Source organism: Microtus oregoni, unplaced genomic scaffold, assembly GCF_018167655.1.
Source record: "Microtus oregoni isolate MIOR12 unplaced genomic scaffold, Mior012 000023F_ref0000262, whole genome shotgun sequence".
Taxonomy (NCBI): Eukaryota; Metazoa; Chordata; class Mammalia; order Rodentia; family Cricetidae; genus Microtus; species Microtus oregoni.
Window position 1 is genome coordinate 12,776,795 of NW_024543082.1, and position 23,537 is coordinate 12,800,331.

Here is a 23,537-nt window from a genome sequence, read left to right on the forward strand (position 1 = left end):
CAGTGTAGTGTACTTCACACTGACATATTTTAGCACACATGTACACTAAAAATAGTATGTGTGTGATAGAGGATGTGTGTGTTCCAGTGTGTGTGTGTGTGTGTGTGTGTGTGTGTGTGTGTGTTAGAGTGTGTGTGTGTGTTAGAGAGTGTGTGTGTGTGTGTTAGAGAGAATATGTGTTAGAGTGTGTGTGTGTGTGTTAGAGAGAGTATGTGTTAGAGAGTGTGTGTGTTGAGTTGTGGTTAGTTGTGTGTATGTTAGAGTGTATGTGTGTATGCAGGTACCTGTGTGCACATCCACTGAAATAGTGTGTATGTATATACACTATTTTGTTTATAATTTGTGTATAAGTTGGTTGTTAATTGTGTGTATGTTAGAGTGTATGTGTGTGTTAGAGAGAGTATGTGTTAGAGAGAGTGTGTGTGTATGTTGAGTTGTGGTTAGTTGTGTGTATGTTAGAGTGTATGTGTGTGTAGGTACCTGTGTGCACATCCACTGAAATAGTGTGTATGTACATACACTATTTTGTTTATAATTTTCAGTGAGATGCATCTTCCACCAAAGTCACAAATATAGAGAGTACCATTTAACTAATCAAGACAAACACAAAATCTATGTAATTTAGGCCATTTCTCACAGAATTTTGATGTCAGATGCTATGAAGTATAAAATTAGCAGCACTCCAAGGCAGTCCTCGTCTATGTCTCCTTCCTCCTCATCCTTGAACCTTTTCCAGACATTCACTTGTTGGAATTTTCTCCACCAACAATTTGTTTACCTGATCTCTAAGGGAATACAGATAGTTAAATAATTTTGTTTAAGCCTTCTTTCCCACGGTGTGTTTTTGGAATTCACTCTTTTCTTAAGTGAATAGTTTTTTTTTTCTGTTATCAGGAATAGTAAATATGATATTGTCTGTTTGTCCATATATATGTCGATAAGATGATTTGTTCACACATGTAAGTGCCCAGAACATCCCTATGCATTCCTTACTGTGCATATGTTTTGGTTTCTTTCAGAGTAGGCTTGGTGAGTCATAAAATAGACATATATTTCAATTCCATGAGAAACTGAAAGACTAATATTTTATACTCTCACAGTCAATGCATGCATATTCCATGTGTGCTACGTGCTCACCACATTTGATACTACATATCTAGTATGTATCTATGTATACCAACACAAACACAATGGGCATTCAAAGGTACCGCCTTCTAATTTTAGCCTGCACTACCTAATGTGTGCATTAGTCTGAGGGAAAGGTGAGATGGAACTCATACAATGGGTACTATGAAATTTTGATATAATCAAGTATTAAACTATAATAAAATAATTATAATATCTACAAAAGCTCTGTGTGATACTCTAGGCCTGAAAAAAAAAAGCCCCTTAGCAAAGAAAAATTTGGAAGCAGACTGCTTTCTCTAAGGCTGGCCTTCAGGAAGTGTTGGAGAATGAATAGTGGAAAACTCTTGGTTTCTCCAGGATAATAGAGCTAAGCAAAACTGGGTCAGCACATCCCAGTCTTTAGGCACAGATGCCTGAGGGGGATGAAATGGTGTGGGGGAGGAGTTATCAACATCATTATGTGGCCCACTACCTGGAGTGAGAGTCCTTCAGGTGAGGGGTGGGTCTGCAGAGGGAATAGCAACAGTGGGAAAACCTGTTGGATTAGAAAGGAATTTGTAGAGGGAATCTAGCTTTATAACACAGAGAGCAGTAGCTGGGCACTGTTTTCCCGCTTTCATCAGAAAGCTGCTTTAAGATTAGGCTGAGAGCCCATGCTCTGCATGATGCGGTCTTTCCAAATCTACAGTTGAAGCAAAGCGATCCTGGATGTCTTCCCCGTTTCTTTGACAGCAGACACTGCAGGACTCTGGACATCCACAACACTCCTACCGCGCCCTCTGCCAGAGGCTCATTTTAAAGGAGAAAAATGGGAACCCATGGGTCCTGGATCCTACACTGAATGGTGAATTCGATGGTGAAGGGCACGGAGTTGATGACTGATAAAATAACCAACAATGTCCATTTTTCTGCATTCTTTCATTGTATTTTTATCTGTGGAGAGCTTCTTCAAACTTTTGTTTTTCAAAATATCCACTCTTGGCACTTCCATCTGGCCTGCACTTTATCTGGGAACGTAAAGATCTGCAAAGGAGATCTTTCAACCCCTTCCAAACTCAATAAACAAGTGAAAATTCCCAATAAAGTGCAACACAGAAAAGACAAGAGCACTGCCAGGAGTACTAAACAGAGAGATAACTTCAAACTACAGAGTTAAGTGGACATGAGAAGGAAGCAGAGGTGGGGGGTTGGGGGGAGGGAGAAGGGAGGGAGGAGGGAGGAGCTGAAGCCCAGAAACCTTGCAGGATTGACACTGACATTTCCCTAAGATAGGAAGCAAGATCCCAGACCTGTATACAGTCAAAAACTGGATGCCTGCCCTCCAGATAGCCCAGGAAACTCCAATAGTGTAATTTTACTTTGGTTATCCCCAAATGTCATGAAAATTTCAACTTTCCTTAGTAATGCGCTCCATACTTTATTTTTCTAGAAAGAGAAGCTAAGAGTTTGGTCAACAGAAAAATGAAACAGTTGTTAGATTCCTTTTACAGAAAATAACTCGAAATTTTCTAACGACTTTGTATCAATCATTTAAGTAACCACAAAGTATATAATAAATACATCCCTACATTTGGTGTAAGTGAAGTTCATAACTTGTTGCTCTGTGTTCTGTGTGTGTGTGTGTGTGTGTGTGTGTGTGTGGTGTGCACTTCCATTTTTCCTTTTCTTCCTTTGAGATTTAACCTGTTAAAATGATATATAGCAAATATCAAATATCATAAGTTTTACTGCCTCAAAGATTATTTAAAGTATCTTTTACCTCCAAAGAAAATTGTTTCTAATTAGAAGAGACTAATGGTTCTTTTTTTTTTTTTCAATTTTGTTTTGAATGTATAAAGAACACTGTGTATGCAGTCTCACAAATGAATGCTCGGAGTTAGCAAAGCCAAAGAAATCTGCCTCTGCTGGAATTAGACCGGTAAAGAAGACATGTTTTAAGATGGTTGGGAAGAGACTGAATTCAGCTCCACTGAAATCCAAGGAGAAGGTCTCGCTTACTGGGATGAACTAATGGGTAAATATTGGAGGACTTTAGAGGGACAGCTCGGTCAAGAAGTTACCCTCCTAATGCTTCCCACAGGGAATGGGGGACTGGGACTCTATCCTTCTTACATTTCTGTTCCTTAAGAAAGGTTTTCTTGGGTTATAAAGCTTTCCAGAGACTGAAAAAAGACTTATATCTCAGACAGACAGAGTAAGAGGCTTAATTGCATCCTTTCTAAAGTAAAAGCTCTAGAAAAGATGAGAAGTGCATCTAAAGTTTAGGGAGGCCAGGGGAAATTTAAACTTAGTCAGATAACACCAATGTAAGTAGCTAGGCTGCATTAGCTTGGCTATGTATTTAGAGCCTTAGGAGGAGGTAGCAGGATGTTATTAAAGATGGGGTGAAAGCAACGAGGGTGTATGTTTTGTAGATGTGGTATTTCCCCATCTCTATCTGCACCAGTGTTTTGTCATCTTTACTAAGGATTATCTCTGACCGTCATCATCACTATTGAGAGTCCCCTGGGTCTTCCTGTGATATATCCTGTCCTCTCTGCTCAGATTTTGTCACAGGGAGCTACTGAATTTGGAAGCTTCAGTTACTAAAGCCACCTAAATTGACAAGTTTATATCCAAGACACTCGTGTAAACCTTACCGGTTATTGTGAGAAATGATTCAGGAAATGTATGCAAAAGCACACTGCACAGTGCCTGCATTCAGAAGAAGAATTTCCTTTTATTGGGTTCCATCTTTTAGACATTTATTTCACCATTATTTTTACTCCTGCCTGATCTGTGGGAGTTTGGTGTCCCTGCTGACAATAGCAGGAGTGTAAAATCCCAGCAGTACCAATTCTTCCAGGTGTCTAAATTTACCTGCTCATTTGCACATTCCAGGTGCCTCTTACTACTGTCCACACAATTCAGCACTGAGCAGACAAAACCAGCCTGTCCCATCAGATTCAAAGCAGGGCCATCCTCAGCAGCCACAGGTGCATGGAGGCTCAGCTGAATTCTCATACATCTGACACCTGACCTCCCAGAGATGCCGTGAATATCACAACTCGAACAAAGTAAAAGAAAGAAAAAAAAGGATAAAATAAAGTTGGAGAGAAGAGCCTACCTACATGCTTAAAGAAAGGAGTGGGGTAGGCTGGGTAAAGGAAAGAAAATGGAGAAATGCAATAAAGATGTATTTTTAAAGTAAATGCCAGGGGGGAAAAGCTTCATTTTATTGTTTTGCTTTTTCAATCTCAAGGGTGAGAAATGAGAACACAGAAGAGCAGAGAAGTCAGTACTTGATGACAGTTGCATTCAGGATCATAGGAGACAGGACAATTGGGGAGGAAAATGTTATACATTTCTAACATCGCCAAGTTTAAATTATTTTCCACTTTCTTTAGTTCCTGCTTCTGCACATATGCTAATAACAAAATAATAAACTCCCAGCTTACTGATTAAAAAGCAGTTGAGTACATGTGTCTCTTCTCTGAATTCCTTCTCACTGTCTCCCAATCCACTATCAACTCCCGTCAGTCACCTGTCATTTACGTAACTCTACTTGGGAGCTGAAACGTCCAACCTCCTTCTTTCCCCACTCATTTACTTGCTATAAAATTCTCTGTCTCAATAATTACTGTCATTTCTCTTCACAGGCAATATCCAGAAAGTGTTCAACAAAGAATATTTACAAGTCAAGTTAAATACACATAGCAACTCTATTATGAATATTTGAAAATCTAGTACTATTATGATATGGACTATGAAGAATTTAATACATCTAAAATAAAAATGACATAATAAAAAGAACAAATACTGAAAGCAGAAACCATTGTCACATTTTTTGCACCCACTCTGCCATGACAATAACTTTATGAATGTTTTATAATGAAGTCAGCACTGAAAATGACCCAAATAAAATTTTAATTTTATCTCACTTTAAGTCTATTGAATTGTTATTATGCCTACTCCTTACAAAAGGATAAACTAGCACTTTGTGTTATTCACAAAAGAATTACATTTGTGTAGACAGTATTGTACAATTATTCCAGAGACCACTTCTGTGACACTCAGAGTTTCCAACGTGCTCACTGTAAACTAAGACCAGAATGATGATGATGCCAGATAAGAATGAGCACTGATGTCGGGGGAGAAGAGTCATTGCTGGAAGTCACTGGAAATGCGTTTACCGAAGGATTGATCCGAAAGTAAAATCAGGCCCTTTTCATTTGAATTGTTCTATTCTTTCATCACACTTTTAAAAACTTGGATCCAAATCATATAAAATTCATGAATCACTTCTTCAATATGGCATCAACACACGCTTAGGGAACCCTCAGTGAATGGATTGCTACAGTGAAAGACTCCACTGTCCTCTCATCTATAAATGTTTATTATAATTGAACACTAATGCAAGAGTTATTTATAAGACATTCTCCACTATTAATTTTAAAGAAATACCTAACATGCCCTTTGGAGTATCGATAGAAGTAGCAAAATTCAAAAGCAGCCACTAAAATTTTTAAGGGAGAAATTATAAAATGAAAGCTTACTCCAAGGTCACTATTTGGTAAACTATTTAACATACTTTGTCTTAACTCTCTTTAAGAGGACCACTTAGATCTGCAGTTTTCTTGCCCATTTACATTGGTCATTCTCTTGGGTTTTCAGCAAACTCCTATGAAGCAGATGTGGTAAATTAAGCAACTCCAAGTGACTGTATGTGGTAAACTGAGACTCATGCTCATCCACCCTCCCACAGGCAATGGTGATATCGAAAGGGTCTGCAGGTACTACTGATGACTCACAGAGAATCCGGGGGACATCTCATATTTGTATCAGAAGTCATGTGCTTTCTCAAGCCTATAACAGCACATAACCAGAAAGAATCATCAGCCAAATGCAAATCAACCAGCATTCTACAACATTCTGTCATGTTACACTTAAAAATGACAAGAAAAACAGAGTGCCTATAGTCATTTTATGATTTCTGTGATATGAGCAGGAGGAGTTAGAGAAATATTACAAATATACATTAACCAGAATCCTATGGTAAGAGAAAATGTATTCTTGATCACTGCCCAGCTTTGCTTTTCCAGACATGGGAATCCTAATGGTTACTATTCTCCAAGTTTGGGAATGTCTTTTTATAAAACCATGAGTTAATTATAATGACCTGCTATTTGTTACTGCTCCGTTGTCATTCAAAGAAATTTGGCATTATGAGTTTTAAAGATGAGAACAAGAACCTCGTAGCTTTCTAAGTAAAATTCATCAAGCTGCTGTCATGGGCAACTCAAGCCAAGAAAGCATCCACCATGTTTCTCCTAGCCTCTGTACATTCCCACCATGCCCAAAGAGAAGAACATCTCCCAGTTCATTGCTCTAGCAGGTCCTTGAAAACACTGATAAAGTCATTTCCAGCCCTGTGTTTCTTCTTTGAATGACTAGCAAATAACCTATTATTTGACATTGTCTTTTTCAAACCAGTTGAAAGGCTACTGTACTGAGTAGGTTATCGCTGAAGGTATGTTATTCAGCAATTGTCTAAAATTGCTGAATTTACCCTGTGCTTGGAAGACAGCCGCATGACTGTCCAGGCACAGACAAAATTGTCCTTTGTTTTGAAAAGTTAGTCTTGTCTAATAATCACTGCATGTTTATTCACTTACTGACAGTGCATTTAGAAAAATATTGCTAAACTCAACCACTAAAAAAAAAAAGCTATGCTATGCTATTCTACTTTTCCATCTTATATGTCTGTTAATTCCAAAGGCTCTTTACTTTTTACCAGATATTCTGCAATGCAGTGTTCTATAAAGGAGAAAAGCACCTATTTTTTTTAAATCTCTCAACTTCTGATTCACAAAATTCCTATACTGTTACATATCAAGCAATAGGAAGATTACTTAAAAAAAATACCACCATCAAAATGTTACTTTTCTTACATGTGCATTTGAAAGAATGAGATTTTCCTTTTCCTATCTGTCTGTAACTATTTGAGTATTTGTTTGAATTCCCCTAAATTTAAGAGAGGCAGGGAACATAAAGTGAGAAGATGTTTCAATGAAAGTGGATATGAAAATCTCTACAGGTGGAAGAAAACCATAACAAGTTACTTAAAATTCATTAATTCATTCTTTGAATGCTTAGATTAATTGCATCAAAATTAGTGTTTGCCTCTGGAACAACTAGGTGGTGATAAATTTATTAAATGTCTTTTATCCTGACAAATCCTAAATTGCCAAATGTTGCTTTGTTTATGTGTGTAAATATATGCAAAGTAATTCCAATTTTGCTTTGAAATATTCAACTTTATCACTAAAATTGCCCATCAGCCTCAAAAGAGACAAGGCAGTAATTTGTTAATGGTTAGAAGTGGAGCCCTGGGAAGTTTGATTACCCTGGCTAAAGGCAATGGGGATTTCCTGTCTGAAGATTATGCAGATAATACACAGAGTAAGGCTAATTCTCAGAGTTCTCTACACTATATCTTGCCTCCTCTAATTACTAGGTTTAAAATATTCTATCTGGAAATAATGACAAAAACCAATTTTTAAATTTTCCCACTGTCCTTTTTAGAATCACTTTTGCACTGGTGAAACAACATGTCCAAAAGGGAGAAAAGGGTTTATTTGAATTATGCTTTCATATCACTGGTCATCACTGAAGGAAGTCAGAACAGGAACTCAAATAGGGCAGGAGCCTGGAGGCAGGAGATGATGCAAAGACCATGGAAAGATGCCTTTTTACTGGCTTACTGGCTTGCTCCTCACGACTTGCCCAACCTGCTTTCTTATAGAGTCCAGGACCACCAGTCCAGAGATGACCCTACCCACAACAGGCTGGGTCTTTCACTAATTACGAAAATGACCTACAGGCTTGCCTAGAGCCTGGTCTTAGGGAGGCATTATCTTATTTGATGTTCCCTTCTCTCATATGAATATAGCTTGTGCCAAGTTGGGATAAAACTATCCAGACACCCACATTTAAGTCACAGGCCCAATTATATAGCTTAGTAAATAATGACAGAAGCCATGTGCTATAAGATCAAGCATTTTGTCCAATAAAATCTCAGTAACACTTGTACCTATGTATCTTTGAAAGGTTGTTTTAAAAATAAGCTTTATGAACACAATGACTGTTTCCCATCTAATATTATTCCTGCTGGTTACATTTGCACAGCATTGAGCAAACTATCTAAAAGGAGGAAATACATATTTTGACTCATGGTTTTAGAAGGCTCAGTCCATGGTTGCTGATCTTTATAGGATTGGACAGAATGTCATGGTATGGTAGTGGGGCAGATGTCAGAGAAACTTTTTCATTTCATTATAGTAAGATAGGAAGCCTTGAAGAGGAAAGAAGAAACCAGGTCCAGATATTCCCCTCCAACAATACTTCTTCCTTTACTCTAAGTACCAAAAGGTTCATGTTCTATACACAGGGCAAGATGAGTTCAGTTCATGTTCTTAAGTCCTCATAGTTTAAATAGTTCCAATACTGCTTAAATATCTGGACTTCACAACTCACCTGACACTCACAGCATCTTAGCTGTGAGATCTTTCTAAATTCAATAAACAAGTTTCATATATCTAATAAACAGTAATGCAAAGGATGTAGTCTCTTGAAAAAGTGGGAGTAGCAAAATAGTAAACAAGGAGGGATTGCGTCAAAATAAGACCCAAACATAGAAGTACAAATATTTGAACATCGTAGCTACATATGCGGCATCCAAGGCACATGGTGGCATGTTGTACACTTCACAGGACTTTGGCAGGGCTACTGCTATGGCCTTGCTATTATTTGTCACTGGATTCAGCTGGCTCTGCTTGCTGCTCATAGCTTTCCTTGGCAATTGTACCATGTTTGAGAATAATCAATAACGGAGTGTCTTTAGTGCAATTAAGTGTCACCTTTCTAGCTTTGCACATTACTAAGTAGCTGCCTACAGTGATCTTGACCCTATCACATGCTGCCTCACCTGCCTCGCCTAAAAAGCATTGCTTTGAAATCTTATGGCACCAGAATTCTTACATGGATAAAAAATAAGTATAAGTTAAAGGATTCCAAGCTTTCCACTAGTTGCCCACCCTGGGAACAGGGCCACTGCATCTTCTGAGTTTATAGGATGATAGTATGGTGAAATAAATTTTGGGGAAGCAACTTTCTATACTGCTGCTTGCTAATAGGGAAAACTTTTCTCTGTTAAGGAAACCTTTAAGAAGAATTTATACATTTATATCTTTTGACTGCTATGAGAAGTTTTGCTCACTCATAAGGCAGCCTCAAAGCTTTTATTTATTGTCCTTGTGCAAAGTACTTGATGCCAAGTGCATTTACCCCTGAACCATCCCAGGGCAGGATTTTAACCACCTGCCAGGCTTATAGATGTTTTCATAATATGACTGAACTACATTTTTAACACCATAGGATTCAGCTACAATACCTTCTTAGGGTTCTATTAGTCCCATGAACATACTGCTGATGCAACTTTGTAACTTTATAGGGAAGATCAGATCATGAATTGGTACTTTTCACCTGCATCGTTTATTTCACTAATCTAAATCTTTATTATTGTGGTCTCATATAATTTAGGTCAATTCTCCCCCACTAACTACTGAAACGAGTAATCAGTCTCAAACCTCAGAAAATCCATTTGTTGCATTCCTCTTGGCTTTCTCACTGTCTGGGTTTCTGTGACTTTGTGAAAAATGGCTGTTTGATCTAAAACTGTGCTGTATTTCTAGGTAATGGACTATGTCAACTTTCATTTCTTATAAAATTTGTAGAAAACAGTTCAGCTTCCCAAGACATTTCTTATATTCTTATTTGCTTGCTTCTTCTCACCACACACTTTTAATACAACCAATGCCCCAATCTTTGCTCATATCTATTGACTTCAGCTACTGGCTTTTCAATTTCTGTGAGTTGCCTTCCTTTATGCTGCACAGATATTCACCAGAGAACAGTTCATTTTGTTTCCCACTAATGTAGTTATGAAGGAAGAAAGTGTACCTATTTGTTGGAACCTTCTCAGCCAAGTAACTTTGGCTCTATCTCCCTGGCTTTTAGTTCTTCCATTTAGTGTTTAAGGATGATTCATGCAGAAAAAAATCTACTCCATATTTTGAAGTTTCTCTGGTCTTCTTTGTTGCTAGTGGTTTTAAAAACTGAATTGTATTTATAAATTTCCCCAGAGAAGTCAAATGAAAATTCATATTGTTATCATTATACTGATATAATTGTATTTAACTTTAAAAATGCACAAATATATACAATAACTTATTTAATCCTACAATAATTTTGATGTTTCTATCCCTGGTAGAATTTTGAGAGAACAAATTAGTTTGGAAACATCTTTGATGTGGGATTCCCCTCTGTATTCTGTGAATATCATTGGTTAATAAATAATCTGTATTGAGCCTGGAAGGGCAGAAGAGAGGTAGGCAGGGAAAGCTAAACTGAATGCTGGGAGAAAGAAGGTGGAGTCAAAAGATGCCATGTAGCCACCACTGGGAACAGATGAGCCGGAACCTTGCTGATAAGCCACAGCCACGTGGTAATACACAGATTAATAGATATGGATTAATTTAAAATGTAAGAACTAACCAATAAGAAGCTAGAATGAATAGGCCAAGCAGCGATTTAATTAATACAGTTTTTGTGTGGTTATTTCAAGTCTGGGCAGCTGGGAATGAACAAGCAGCCTCCTACTACACATCCTGGCTGAGGAGGCTTTAGGTGATTCATACCTAACATGCCAAGATTCTGAGTTTTCATTCAGAAATTAAACTCAACAAATTTTACTTTAATTTTTTAAAATTTATTTACTTATTTTTTTTACTTCTCTCTCTGATGGTTGTGTGTGCATATGTCGATCTGTGTGTAAATGTAGACATGCAAGTATGACAATGAATTGTGTAGATCAGAGAACAATTTTTATCAGCTTGGTCCCATCTTCCATCTTGTTTTTAAGGCAGAGTCATTCCTGATTCCGTCCCTAGGCAGCATACTCCAGGCAGCCAACATTTCTGTCTCTGCCTTCCATCTTCTTTAGGAGTGGTGAGCTTGCATATGTGAGCGAGTCTCTGCATCCTCCTTTTATGTGAGTTCCTAAGATCAAACTCAGGGTCAGGCGTACACAGGATATAAATATTTTACTATAGCTTAAATATCACATAGTTGGGGAAATGTTCCCTTTATTTACTATTCACAAATATTCTGGTTACTATTTATCTGTTATATGGGTTGATGAATTAAAATTTTAAATTTCAATCATTTTTCTTTAGTGAGTGACAGTCAAAGTAAAATAATTGCACTGTACCTCTTGGAAGACTAAATCCATATGTTGATGTTTCTGTAGCATTATGACCTCTAGAGATTTTATTTTATCATTTAGAAAATAAAGGCTGATGAGGGAGATGACTCGGGGAGTACAAGTGTTTGTTATGCAAGAAACCATTTTTCTTTCTAATAGGCTACTTTAGTTCAGAAATCTCTTCCAGAAAACATAAAAAAAAGAATTAAAAATAATAAAATTTCTCATGGAACTGATTGTTGTGGAATATTATTTTGAGTATGTAAAAATATGTTGTGTTTGTTTATGCTGAATTTGTTTAACACTGTAAGGATGTGTTATTAATTATGTAAATATGTTTTGCATTTGTTTCATATTAACCTGCCTAAGGCACCTGATTTGTCTATTAAACAGTTGAATGTCCAATAGCTAGCCAGAGAATGGATAGGTGGGACTGGCAGACAAAGAGAATGAGTCTCAGAAAGAGTAAAAGAAGAAAAGGGAGAAAGCTAGCTGAGACAAAGCCAGCTGAGACATTTCTCTATGGTTCATGACCATGGAAAATGCCTCATTCTTTTGTATACCATGGACCAGGAGTTCTCAACCTATGGATCACAGCCCCTCTGGGGGGTCACATACTAGATATTCTACATATCAGATATTTACATCACAACTGCTAACAATAGCAAAATTGCAGTTATAGAGTAACAACTAAATAATTTTATGATTGGGGTGACTCCAACATGAGAACCTGTATGAAAGGATCATAACATTAGGAAAGTTGAGAACCACCACCATGTGCCCTCAAACTATGAGTCATATAAATTGCTTATGCCAGGTACTTTGTCAAAGAACAAAAGGAAAAATAATTGATATATTTAAGAATCTACAGTGATGTCAAGACAGTGCTAACTATGATGAAATAAAACAAGAGGCTGTCTATGCTACATCGAAATCAAGATGTGGATATATGTAGAGACACTTATTTTAGATATTTAGAAGTGGACGCAGAAAAAGAACTCAGTAACACTGTAACAAATGATTAATAACACAAAGTACACCTAACATGAAGTAAAATAGAATGGGAACTAGACCATTTTGCCTTTTTATATATTCTATTTGACTTTTCCTCTGTCTTACAGAAAAAATAATAAAAAATTCTGTTTTCTAAGAATAAAAATATATGGAAATTTACCTAGTACCAAAAAGAGCTATCTAAAAAAACACAAATTTTATTGATTTCAAGTATACTTTTTGAACTCTTGAAATTTAACATGCCATTTCTATTCCATGGTTCTTTGCAAAAAATAATGTATGTTATACCACTATTTTATAAATGATCTCAAATAGTATACAACCCTTCTTTATGTAGTGTTTTTCACTTGTAAAATTCTATAATAGCAGTAGACAATTTTTTTTATACATAGATTTTTCAGCCTAGAGCAAAGGCATACTTAACCATCTGAAACTTGCTTGGAGCTTAGATTAGCTCTGGCTTTCCATTTTGACTTGAGTGGGGAAAAGACACTTATTTCAGGAACTGTTTCTCTCCATCTTTTGCTTTTACATGCAGCTGCATGTTAATTGAGTTTTTAAAACCATTTCAGCCCAAAACAGCCTTCTTGGTAGTAACTAAGATGAGAAATAAAAATGCTGAAATTTTTTGTCTGGCTTTCCCCTCCCCCTACTGGGACAGAAATAATTTGTCTTCAAGCCATCACTTTTTTATAACATGCAAGTTTGCTTTGTCTATTATTGGTCAATTGATAAAAGGGAGACCATGTTAAAACAAGAACAGGGGGGTAGGTTGGTGAAATGGCTCAGTTCCCAGGGGTCCCTGCTACTAAGTCTAATATCATGAGTTCAATCATACAGCCCAAATGGTAGGAGATAACAGACTCCTACACATTGTCTTCTGGCCTCCCCTTCGCACATAAAAAATAATCAAAAATGTGAAATAAAACAAAATGAATAGTTATCTTTTCTTATAGATGAAATTAAAATCATTGTAGCAAACTATAATATATGTATACATATGTCAATAGTCTCAGATATTTGGGTGATAAATAAAACGAGATCTCTCACAATGGCTGTAATTTCTTTGGAAAGTGATGATATGCTAGGTGATGTTCGACTTTGTGGTCAAGTATTTTCAGTCTTCCCTAGCGGGAGTATAAGCATGAGAATTCATTCTAAGAAGGTGATGCAGACAAGACAAGACAGCAAACTCATGGAGCCAGCGATGGGATACTAGAGGAGACTAAGTAGCACAAAGATAAATGAGTAAATCTAAACTCATTAATCCCACTTCCTGTTAGCAGACTTGATTTCTTGATGATAATTACAATTTGGACAAAAGCAGAAAATAAAACAAACCCCCTCACTTACCCACTCACCCTCTTCCACATATGCACAAGGGGGGGAAAGCGGCATAGAGAGTATCCCTGAGTCTACAGCACTTAAACCAAAAGTTGCTGTTCTATTTATTACACAAGCCATCTGACTACTTAGCCTCAGTCATTAAATAAGTGGATGTTAAAACAGAAAAATTCCATGACAGAATTCAAGAGGAGGAAGAATACAAAGCATTGGCACCTCCCACATTCCATGCTTACTCCTAAACAGCAAACACACAAATGGAACCTAAACAACTGGGGAGGCAAATATTGAAAGTGGTGAAAGAATTGAAAACAGACTGGATTTCTTATTGTCCGAGAACATGGATAATGGTCCTTCCATGTTGAGGAGGCTTTGGTAGATACTCATATTTACCACAGACCCTCCCTAAACATGCCCAAGCAAGATAAAAAGTTCAGTGTTGTGATCAGATTATGGTAACATTTTTTAGTGGAAATTGATGGAACCAAAATTTTCTAATAAGGATTTCTGAGTAAAAATGAGTGGCAGATAATCAAATGAGTGGAAAAATGAGACAAGTAATTATGCATCTACAAAGAGAAAGCAATGAATAAATAAAAATAAGGTAAGAACTAGACTCAATGGACAAGGAGTTTACAGCATATATTGTAAGGAGGCTAATGTAGTAAGCAGAAAGATTATAATAGTGAGTATAATAAGAAATATTAGCATTGAAATGCAAAATATAAAAAAAATGGGCATTCTAATGGAAAAACTGTAGTATGTAATAAGAAGATCACCTTTCACAGATGTGGTGTGAATATAACAGGAGAGGGAAATGGTCAGTAGAATTTTTAAAAAGATTTTAGTAGAATGGTTTAAGCTGGAGTCCTGAGATATAAAAGACTTAATCATAAATTTTAGCTTTTCTACTACATATTGAGTAATGCCTAATAGTTTTTTTATGTAGAACTAAAATCTTATTTAAAAAAAGAAAATTTTGATGAAGCTATACTTTAAAAAAAAAAAAACATGAAATTCCCCCAAATCTTGAGAAAACATCCACTGACAAGTTCACATCCCTAAATTTAAATGACCTAAAGCCTGGATTAAGAAAGCACAATAAGGTGCCTTACTGTCTTGTTGCTTAAAACCCAAATGATTTTGGTTTTAAATAATATTGAAAACAACCAAATATAAATAAATCTGCCTTCTCAACATACACACGCATACACACACACACACACACACACACACACACACACAAAATGAATGTCAGAAGACTGAAGACAAAAGTGCATCTTCGAAGTCCTTTAAAGCATATCAACCCAGATTTATCTTTCATCAAAATTATAATTCAGAACTTAAAAGGTTATAAAGTTATTTTCAGGTGATTAAAAGTTGAGAGAATATATCACAATCAAAAATGAATATTGCAGTGTAGAAAAGGAAGTCCAAATGGGAGGGTAAGTAAACAAGTAAAATTAGAATCTACAGAAAGAAATACTGCTGAAAATGCCAGTATAATTAAATATGAAAGCCAAAATTATTCTTTCTCGGAATTTTTTGTTTAAATAACCTTTTTTCATCTATTTTACATAGCAGCCAATTTCTTCTCCCTACTCTCCTCCCATCCCTTCTCCTTTCCCTTCTATCCTCCTCCCCATCTCCCCATACCTCCTGAAATAAAAAAAAAGCTTCTGTAAGTCAAAGAACACTGTCAGTAAGACAAAGGGACAGCTTACACATTGGAAAAAAGATCTTTTCTATGCCCACATTTAATAGAGGACTGATCTCCAAAATATATAAGGAACTCAAAAAGCTAAACATCAAAATACCAAATAAAATGATTAAAAAATAGGGTTACTGATTTGAAAAGATATAGAGGAGAAATTCTTTCACTCTTGGTGGAAGTGCAAACTTGTACAACCACTTTGGAAATTGGCATAGCCATTTCTTCAAAAACTGGTAATCAATCTACCTAAAGACTCAGATATACCAATTTTAGGCAAAGTTATTCTTACATTCTTGAAATAATATGACTGTTTTACAAGAAAACATATAACACCATGTGATAAGCAACAGTGCAAAGCAACAGTATTAATAAATCAGTTATGGCAAGTTAAAAACACACATTTAACCCCCAAAGTAACCCCAAGACAAACTTAGTAGGTAGAAGATATGTGTAATTTTTTCTTTTTTTTATTTCTTTTTTTTTATTTTTATTTTTTTATTGAAAAAAAAATTCTGCCTCCTCCCAGCCTCCCATTTCCCTCCCCCTCCTCCCGCCCCTCTCCCCCTCCCCCCACTTCTCTCCCCCTCCCTCTCCAGTCCAAAGAGCAGTCAGGGTTCCCTGCCCTGTGGAAAGTCCAAGGTCCTCCCCCCTCCATCCAGGTCTAGGAAGGTGAACATCCAAACTGGCTAGGCTCCCACAAAGCCAGAACATGAAGTAGGAACAAAACCCCATGCCATTGTCCTTGGCTTCTCATCAGCCCTCATTGTCTGCCATGTTCAGAGAGTCAGGTTTTATCCCATGCTTTTTCAGTCACAGTCCAGCTGGCCTTGGTGAGCCCCACTGTCTCAGTGGGTGGGTGCACCCCTCGTGGTCCTGACTTCCTTGCTCATCTTCTCAATCCTTCTGCTCCTAATTGGGACCTTGGGAGCTCAGTCCAGTGCTCCAGTGTGGGTCTCTATCTCTATCTCCATCCATCACCAGATGAAGGTTCTATGGTGATATGAAAGATATTCGTCAGTATTGCTATAGGATAGGGTCATTTCAGGTTCCCTATCCTCATCCGCCCAAGGAACTAACTGGGGACATTGCCTTGGACTCCTGGGAGCCACTCTAGTTTCAAGTCTCTTGCCAGCCTTAAGGAGGCTCCCTTAACTAAGAATTGTGCTTCCGTGCTCCCCTATCCAGCCTCCCTTTATCCCAATCATCCTGTTTCCCCAAGTTCCCCCCATCCTCCCCTTCTCACTTTTCTCTCCCCATCTCCTCTAACCCCAACCCACCCCACCCCAAGATACCACTTTTCTCCCCGGCAATTTTGTCTGCTTTCCATAGGCAAGAGGATAACTATATGTTTTTCCTTGGGTTCACCTTCTTATTTAGCTTCTTTAGGTTCACCTCTCGTGGTCCTGACTTCCATGCTCATGTTCTCCCTCCTTCTGCTCCTCATTGGGACTTTGGGAGCTTAGTCCGATGCTCCAGTGGGAACCTGAAATGACCCTATCCTATAGCCATACTGATGAATATCTTGCGTATCACCATAGAACCTTCATCTAGCGATGGATGGAGATAGAGATATGTGTAATTTTTAACTGGAATGTTAAACTCCAAGGTTATATTGCTGCTGTTTCTGTTTGTTTCATTTTATATTGTTTTTAACACAGAAAAAAAAAGAACTCAAAATATAGCACCAGATGGGACAAAAACTAACAGGCTTTAAGTCAAAGAGAATTAATAATGACACATTGTAAACTCCCAAACACTCCAATAAAAAAAAGTGTTAAAAATTTCTCGTGAAAGTGCATATATTTAGAAAATAAATGTAGATATAAATTTATACTTAGTGCTGTCTTAGTTAGGGTTCCTATTGCTGTGATAAAAATAAATACAATGACCAAATGCAACTTGGGGAAGAAAGGATTTATTTTATCTTATATTTCCAGGTAGCCATCAATCACTGAGAAAAGTCAGGGCAGTAACCTAGAGGCAGAAACTGAAGGAGACATCCTGGAGGAACCATTGCCTACTGACTTTCTCCTCATGTCTTGTTCAGTCTGTTTTCTTGTACAGGATCAACTAGTAGGGGTAGGGACACCCACAATGAATTGAACCCTCCCACATCAATCATCAATCAAGAAAATATGCTACATTTTCCTGTAGGTCAATCTTAGGAAGGCATTTTCTCAATTAAGATTCTTTCTTCTCAGATGACCCTGCCTTGTGTCAAGTCGACACAAAAACTAACCAGTCCAGCCGGGCAGTGGTGTCGCATGCTTTTAACCCCAGCACTTGGGAGGCAGAGGCAGGCGAATCTCTGTGAGTTCGAGGCCAGCCTGGTCTACAAGAGCTAGTTCCAGAACAGGCTCCAAAGCTACAGAGAAACCCTGTCTCAAAAAACTAAAAAAAAAAAAAAAAAAAAAGAACTAACCAATACAGATGTGTACTAGTCTTTTAATCTCTGTCATAGCACTAACTATTGCTAGAATCGAGCAACAAATGAAAAATCATAACTAAGTACAAAGAAAAAATAACTTAAATTCAAGGAATTCTGTTTTCTTTTAAAAGAAATGATCCAAGAGTGTATATGTAAAATATGATCGCTTCAGATTACCAAACTCCAGCACCTTCCTAATATTTCACCAATGAAAGGTTGCCATTTATTAGCAATATGTTTAAAGTAATACCCAGGAGTGGCAGCAATGCTATTTAGGAATGTACTACTTTGGGAGTGTATAAATGCATAAAATCAACATGTATTCAGGGCCTATGGGTGAGTTACGAAGAACACATCGATTAAAATTAAACAGTTGCAAAAACTCATTTCAAACTGGTAAGTTATAGACTCAGTCACCATTTTGAAACTATGGAAACTTGATGAAATGTCTCTGGCTGTGAGTGACTTCAGCAGAGTGTTAAGAGTTTGCAATTTTCTGTGTAAAGACAGTTTACCATGTTACAAGTTCATCCTCAATATTGGGGGGGGGTGTTTGTGTTTAAACCCAATAAAGAAAGTAAAACCCACCCATATTCATAAGATATTTTAAACATGAAAAAGAAAGTATTTACTTGACATTTAAATACTTAACCCAAAGCACTGAAATTGTTGAAAACAGCAAATTCACCAAGAAGACACCATTTTTAACTATGTACACACAAATTAGGAAAAATTTGTATAACTAATTTGGAATTAGATATTGTACCTAATTTTGAAATATAAGTATAGAAACCTAACAGGTGAGAGAGATCTAAATACAAAGATCAAGACCTAAATCCACTACCAGTCCTTCTCCCATTAACTGCTAGAAAAGTTGGTAATCAATTGTCTCTGCTGCTCCCGGTCCCATTCCTGGGACCCACCTTAATGGTCTCATTTTAATTTGACTGTTTCTTTAATGATAATTCATATAAATCAAGAATATTTATGAGTTTAAGGGAAATAAACCTAGTCCATAATAAAAACTAACAAGTCAATTAAGAAATTGTTCAGGGTAGACGATCCAATACATAAAATTATATTGTAATTATATATATATTAGCAGAAAAAATAAAAATTATATTGAAAAACAGTGCATTTATATTAGAAGTCTATCTTTCTAAATAAATGTTTAAAAAGAAAAAATGTTTACCTCCACTCATGTGGCCCCTCTCTCTCATGTCTGTTTGTCTCTCTCTAAATAAATAATATTTTTTAAAGAAAAATATGTCTATTTTATATTAGCATTAAAGTGAACCACATAAAACTTAACTAAATATGAGCAATATGAAAATTTTATATAATGAATTATTCAGGAAGCAAAAATGAATCTTAAAAACAAGATGATATAATATGTAGTTCACAAACGAATAGACATAGTATGTACATGAAATTTAAGAGCAGGGAAAACTCCATGGTAATAAACAAAAGTAGCCCTTGCCTACATATGGAGATTGACTGGAAGCAGTGAGTAGCAGTGTTCTAAGTGAGCTGTATATTCTATACCATGCCTGTGCGGTCGTGAGGACAGAAGATTTATCCTCTCTGAGGTCCTTCAGATGGATTGGATCTGAGATATGGTTTAGCAGCTAAGACCACTGGCTGCCTTTCCACAGGATCTGGGTTCAATTCCCAGCACCCACACGACAACTCACAACTGTCTGTAACTCCAGCTCCAGGAGATCTGACACCCTCACAGAGACAAACATGCAGGCAAATCATCAATGAACACAAAATAAAAATAAACAAATCATGTTGTTAAGAAGTATCCTTAAGATGTGTGTATCTATTGCATATAAATTTCACTTCAGGTGTGTTGGGGGTTAGATGTGTGCAGAATGTTGGAGTGACATCAATACCTATTTCCAGGAAGTGATATGCTAGGAAAATTGAAAAAAACTTTGAAGTTAGAAGTTAACCCAGATCTGCCACCTACTGGCTATGGAGCTTTGATTTGCATATCACTCCTAAACTTCTGCCTTACAGCACAAAACTGGGCGGGGTAAGCTTAATAATATGTGAAAAGACTTAGAAGAGCGACCAGCACATAATTTGAGCTGAATTGTTATCTATTAAAAAATAAAAACCTATTGCAGTTAAATTGTGATAGATTATTTTGAAAGAAAATGATAACTTGACAACTTCCCATGAGGCGATAATTGTCTTCTACTCAATGACATAAAACAATATATACTATGTGTCTATCTGCCCAGTATGGAGGAGGACGGAGAAGCAGAGAGAGTGAAAATAAAACTCAGCAGATGAGATTAGCTTCTGTGTCTGCAGTTAAGGTAGAATGCTCACATTAGCATAATTGAAGGAGACATGAGGAATTCAGCGCTGTGTCTGGGAGTTATTGAGAGGATTAAATAAGCTGCAGCGAGAAAAATTATTTGGACTGGTGTCTTGTATGCAATAAATCCTCAACAAGTAGTCCTAATTAATTTATTCATATTCACATCCAACAATTTCCAAAGCATAAATACTAATAAACATAACAAACAATTTGAAAGAATTTTATCTTATTCAGAAAATGTATCATTGCCACCAGCCCTGATAGCTCTTTCTAATTGAGTGTCACTCATTTTATCACAGGATACACGTTTTTAGGAAATTAATATCTTATGTAGTGGCCTTTAAAATCTATCCCATAGAACAAACTCAATATCTGAATAATAGAAGTTTGTATTTACCGTCTATTGTTCTGTTTATTCCACTTTAATTCACTTCCCCAAATAAAACCCACAAAGATATTCATTGCTCCTTCTGCTCTCCCAATGCATTATCCTGTGTTTATCTCATTTCCAGTGTTCACGGCAGTGTTCAGGTCCCAGCCAGTTTTAATTAGCTTCTGCATTTTTAAACCACCGAAAAGTTTGTCAAATAGTTATATTGAATATATCTTGAAGGCTGTAATGTAATTATAATTCTGTCAGCTCAGGAATTTTTCTTTTAATCTTGCTGGTTTTTTACAAGGGTTGCTTTAGTATACATTTCAATGTTTCTTCTTTTTTTACTCCTAGAAGAATGATTACTTATAACTTTCTTAAGTTTCCCTGGTCAATTTTTGAATATTTGCCAAATGCATTTTTAGACTCTGGATTCTTTTTATCTTTATTTAGGAGATTCATTGAGGCTCTTTTGTGGCTTTTATATTTTAATTATATCTATTTTAATAACCAACAGAGCCTTTCCAAACTGAGGGAAGTTTTTCTCTCTCTTTTAAAAACAACAGATAATTTTTCTGGGTACAGTAATCTAGATTAGAATTTTAATACATATTCTTTTCATGATACCCATAATTCCTCATGCTTCATTCATGTGTTTTAGTTTTTTCCATATTCTTTGCTTCAGTGGTCCAATTCCTCTACTTATTTTCAAGTCCTATGTTCAAGCTTCTATTTGATCCACTCTACATATAATGCTTTCCTTTGTGTTTCCTAATTGGTTTATTGATTTATTCAATTCCACTTTTATTTCAGCTTGAGTTCTTTTCAATATTTTTACTTCTTCACTGGATTCAGTTTTCAGATCTTGTATGGCTTTCCTTACTTCATTGTTTTCATTTACTCCTTAGACATCAGTGTTTGCTGACATTCTCTGTAAGTTTATTGTGCATTTGTCTTTTTTAAATTCCTTGAGATCTTTGAAGATGAACACAGTTGTTCCTTTAAATTCTACATCCTGAGTTGTATCTGGTTATTCACACTGGAGAACATTTCTACAGGACCAGTGGATCAGAGAGTGTGCTGTCTTGAGCTTTACGATTACTTGTATAATTTATGTAATCCAGGCACATGGTCTTCTTATGTTATGTGCCTGGTGCAACTCTAGACTACCTAGGCTGTGTCAGTCCAGGAGCTGTGTAACCTGAGCTGGGTCTGAGAGTGTGGGGGTGAAACTGGAAATGGAATTCTGAGAACTCACCAACCAAAGCCAGTACAGAAACTAAGTACAGTACTAAGCCTGGAAATATTGAAACCTAAACCCTAAAATGGATCTACACCACTTCTCAAAGGTGTAGGGAATAATACAGAGGAAGGGGGCAGGAAGAATGGAAGAACCACAGGAAGACACCTGAGTGGTGTGGAACTGTGGCTTCTGAGCATGCCCTGAACTCATAGCAGCTGTGACTACCTGCACAAAACTGGGCTTGCCAAATATCCTGTTGTTGACGTGGTAGAAGCTTGTGGGACCCAAACCATGAAGATTTTTTCATAGTTGGTTGTTATTAGGGAGTGTAGAGAAATTTTATTCAGTAATGAAGTCACCAGTAAGACACCAGTCTCTTGTAAATAAATCCTCATTCATACTTCTATAAGCAACCCTAAATGAAACTCTCTCAGCCATAAACAGGGGGAGAAAATGAATGTACAAACAGAGCTAGTTGTATAGGAAGGCAACTGATTTTTTGGAGTTGATCTTGTATCCTGCCACGTTACTAAAGCTGTTTATCAGCTGTAGGAGTTCTTTGGTAGAATTTTTGGGGTCGCTTATGTACACTATCATATCATCTGCAAATAACGAAAGCTTAACTTCTTCCTTTCCAATACGAATCCCCTTGATCTCCTTATGTTGTCTTATTGCTATTGCTAGAATTTCAAGCACTATATTGAAGAGGTATGGAGAGAGTGGACATCCTTGTCGTGTTCCTGATTTTAGTGGGATGGCTTTGAGTTTTTCTCCGTTTAATTTAATGTTAGCTGTTGGCTTGCTGTAAATAGCTTTTATTATATTTAGGTAGGACCCTTGTATCCCTAATCTCTCCAAGACCTTTATCATAAAGGGGTGTTGAATTTTGTCGAATGCTTTTTCAGCATCTAGTTAAATGATCATATGGTTTTTTTCTTTCAGTTTATTTATATGGTGGATTACATTGATAGATTTGCGTATGTTGAACCAGCCCTGCATCTCTGGGATGAAGCCTACTTGATCATAATGGATAATTTTTCTTATGTGTTCTTGGATTCGGTTTGCCAGTATTTTATTGAAAATTTTTGCGTCGATGTTCATGAGTGAGATCGGTCTGTAATTCTCTTTCTTGGTTGGGTCTTTTTGTGGTTTTGGTATCAGGGTAACTGTAGCTTCATAAAAGGAATTTGGCAATGACTCTTCTGATTCTATATTGTGAAATACATTAAGGAGTATAGGTATTAGTTCTTCTTGGAAGTTCTGGTAGAATTCTGCATTGAAACACTATCCTGAGTGAGGTAAGCCAGACCCAAAAAGAGGAACATGGGATGTACTCACTCATATTTGGTTTCTAGCCATAAATAAAGGACATTGAGCCTATAATTCATGTTCCTAGAGAAGCTAAATAAGGTGAATCCAAAGACAAACACATAGGCATCCTCAGGAATATTAACCTTCATCAGGCGATGAAAAGAGACAGAGACAGAGACCCACACGGGAGCACCGGACAGAAATCTCAAGGTCCAAATCAGGAGCAGAAGGAGACGGAGCACGAGCAAGGAACTCAGGACCACGAGGGGTGCACCCACACACTAAGACAATGGGGATGTTCTATTGGTATCTCACCAAGGCCAGCTGGCCTAGGTCTGAAAAAG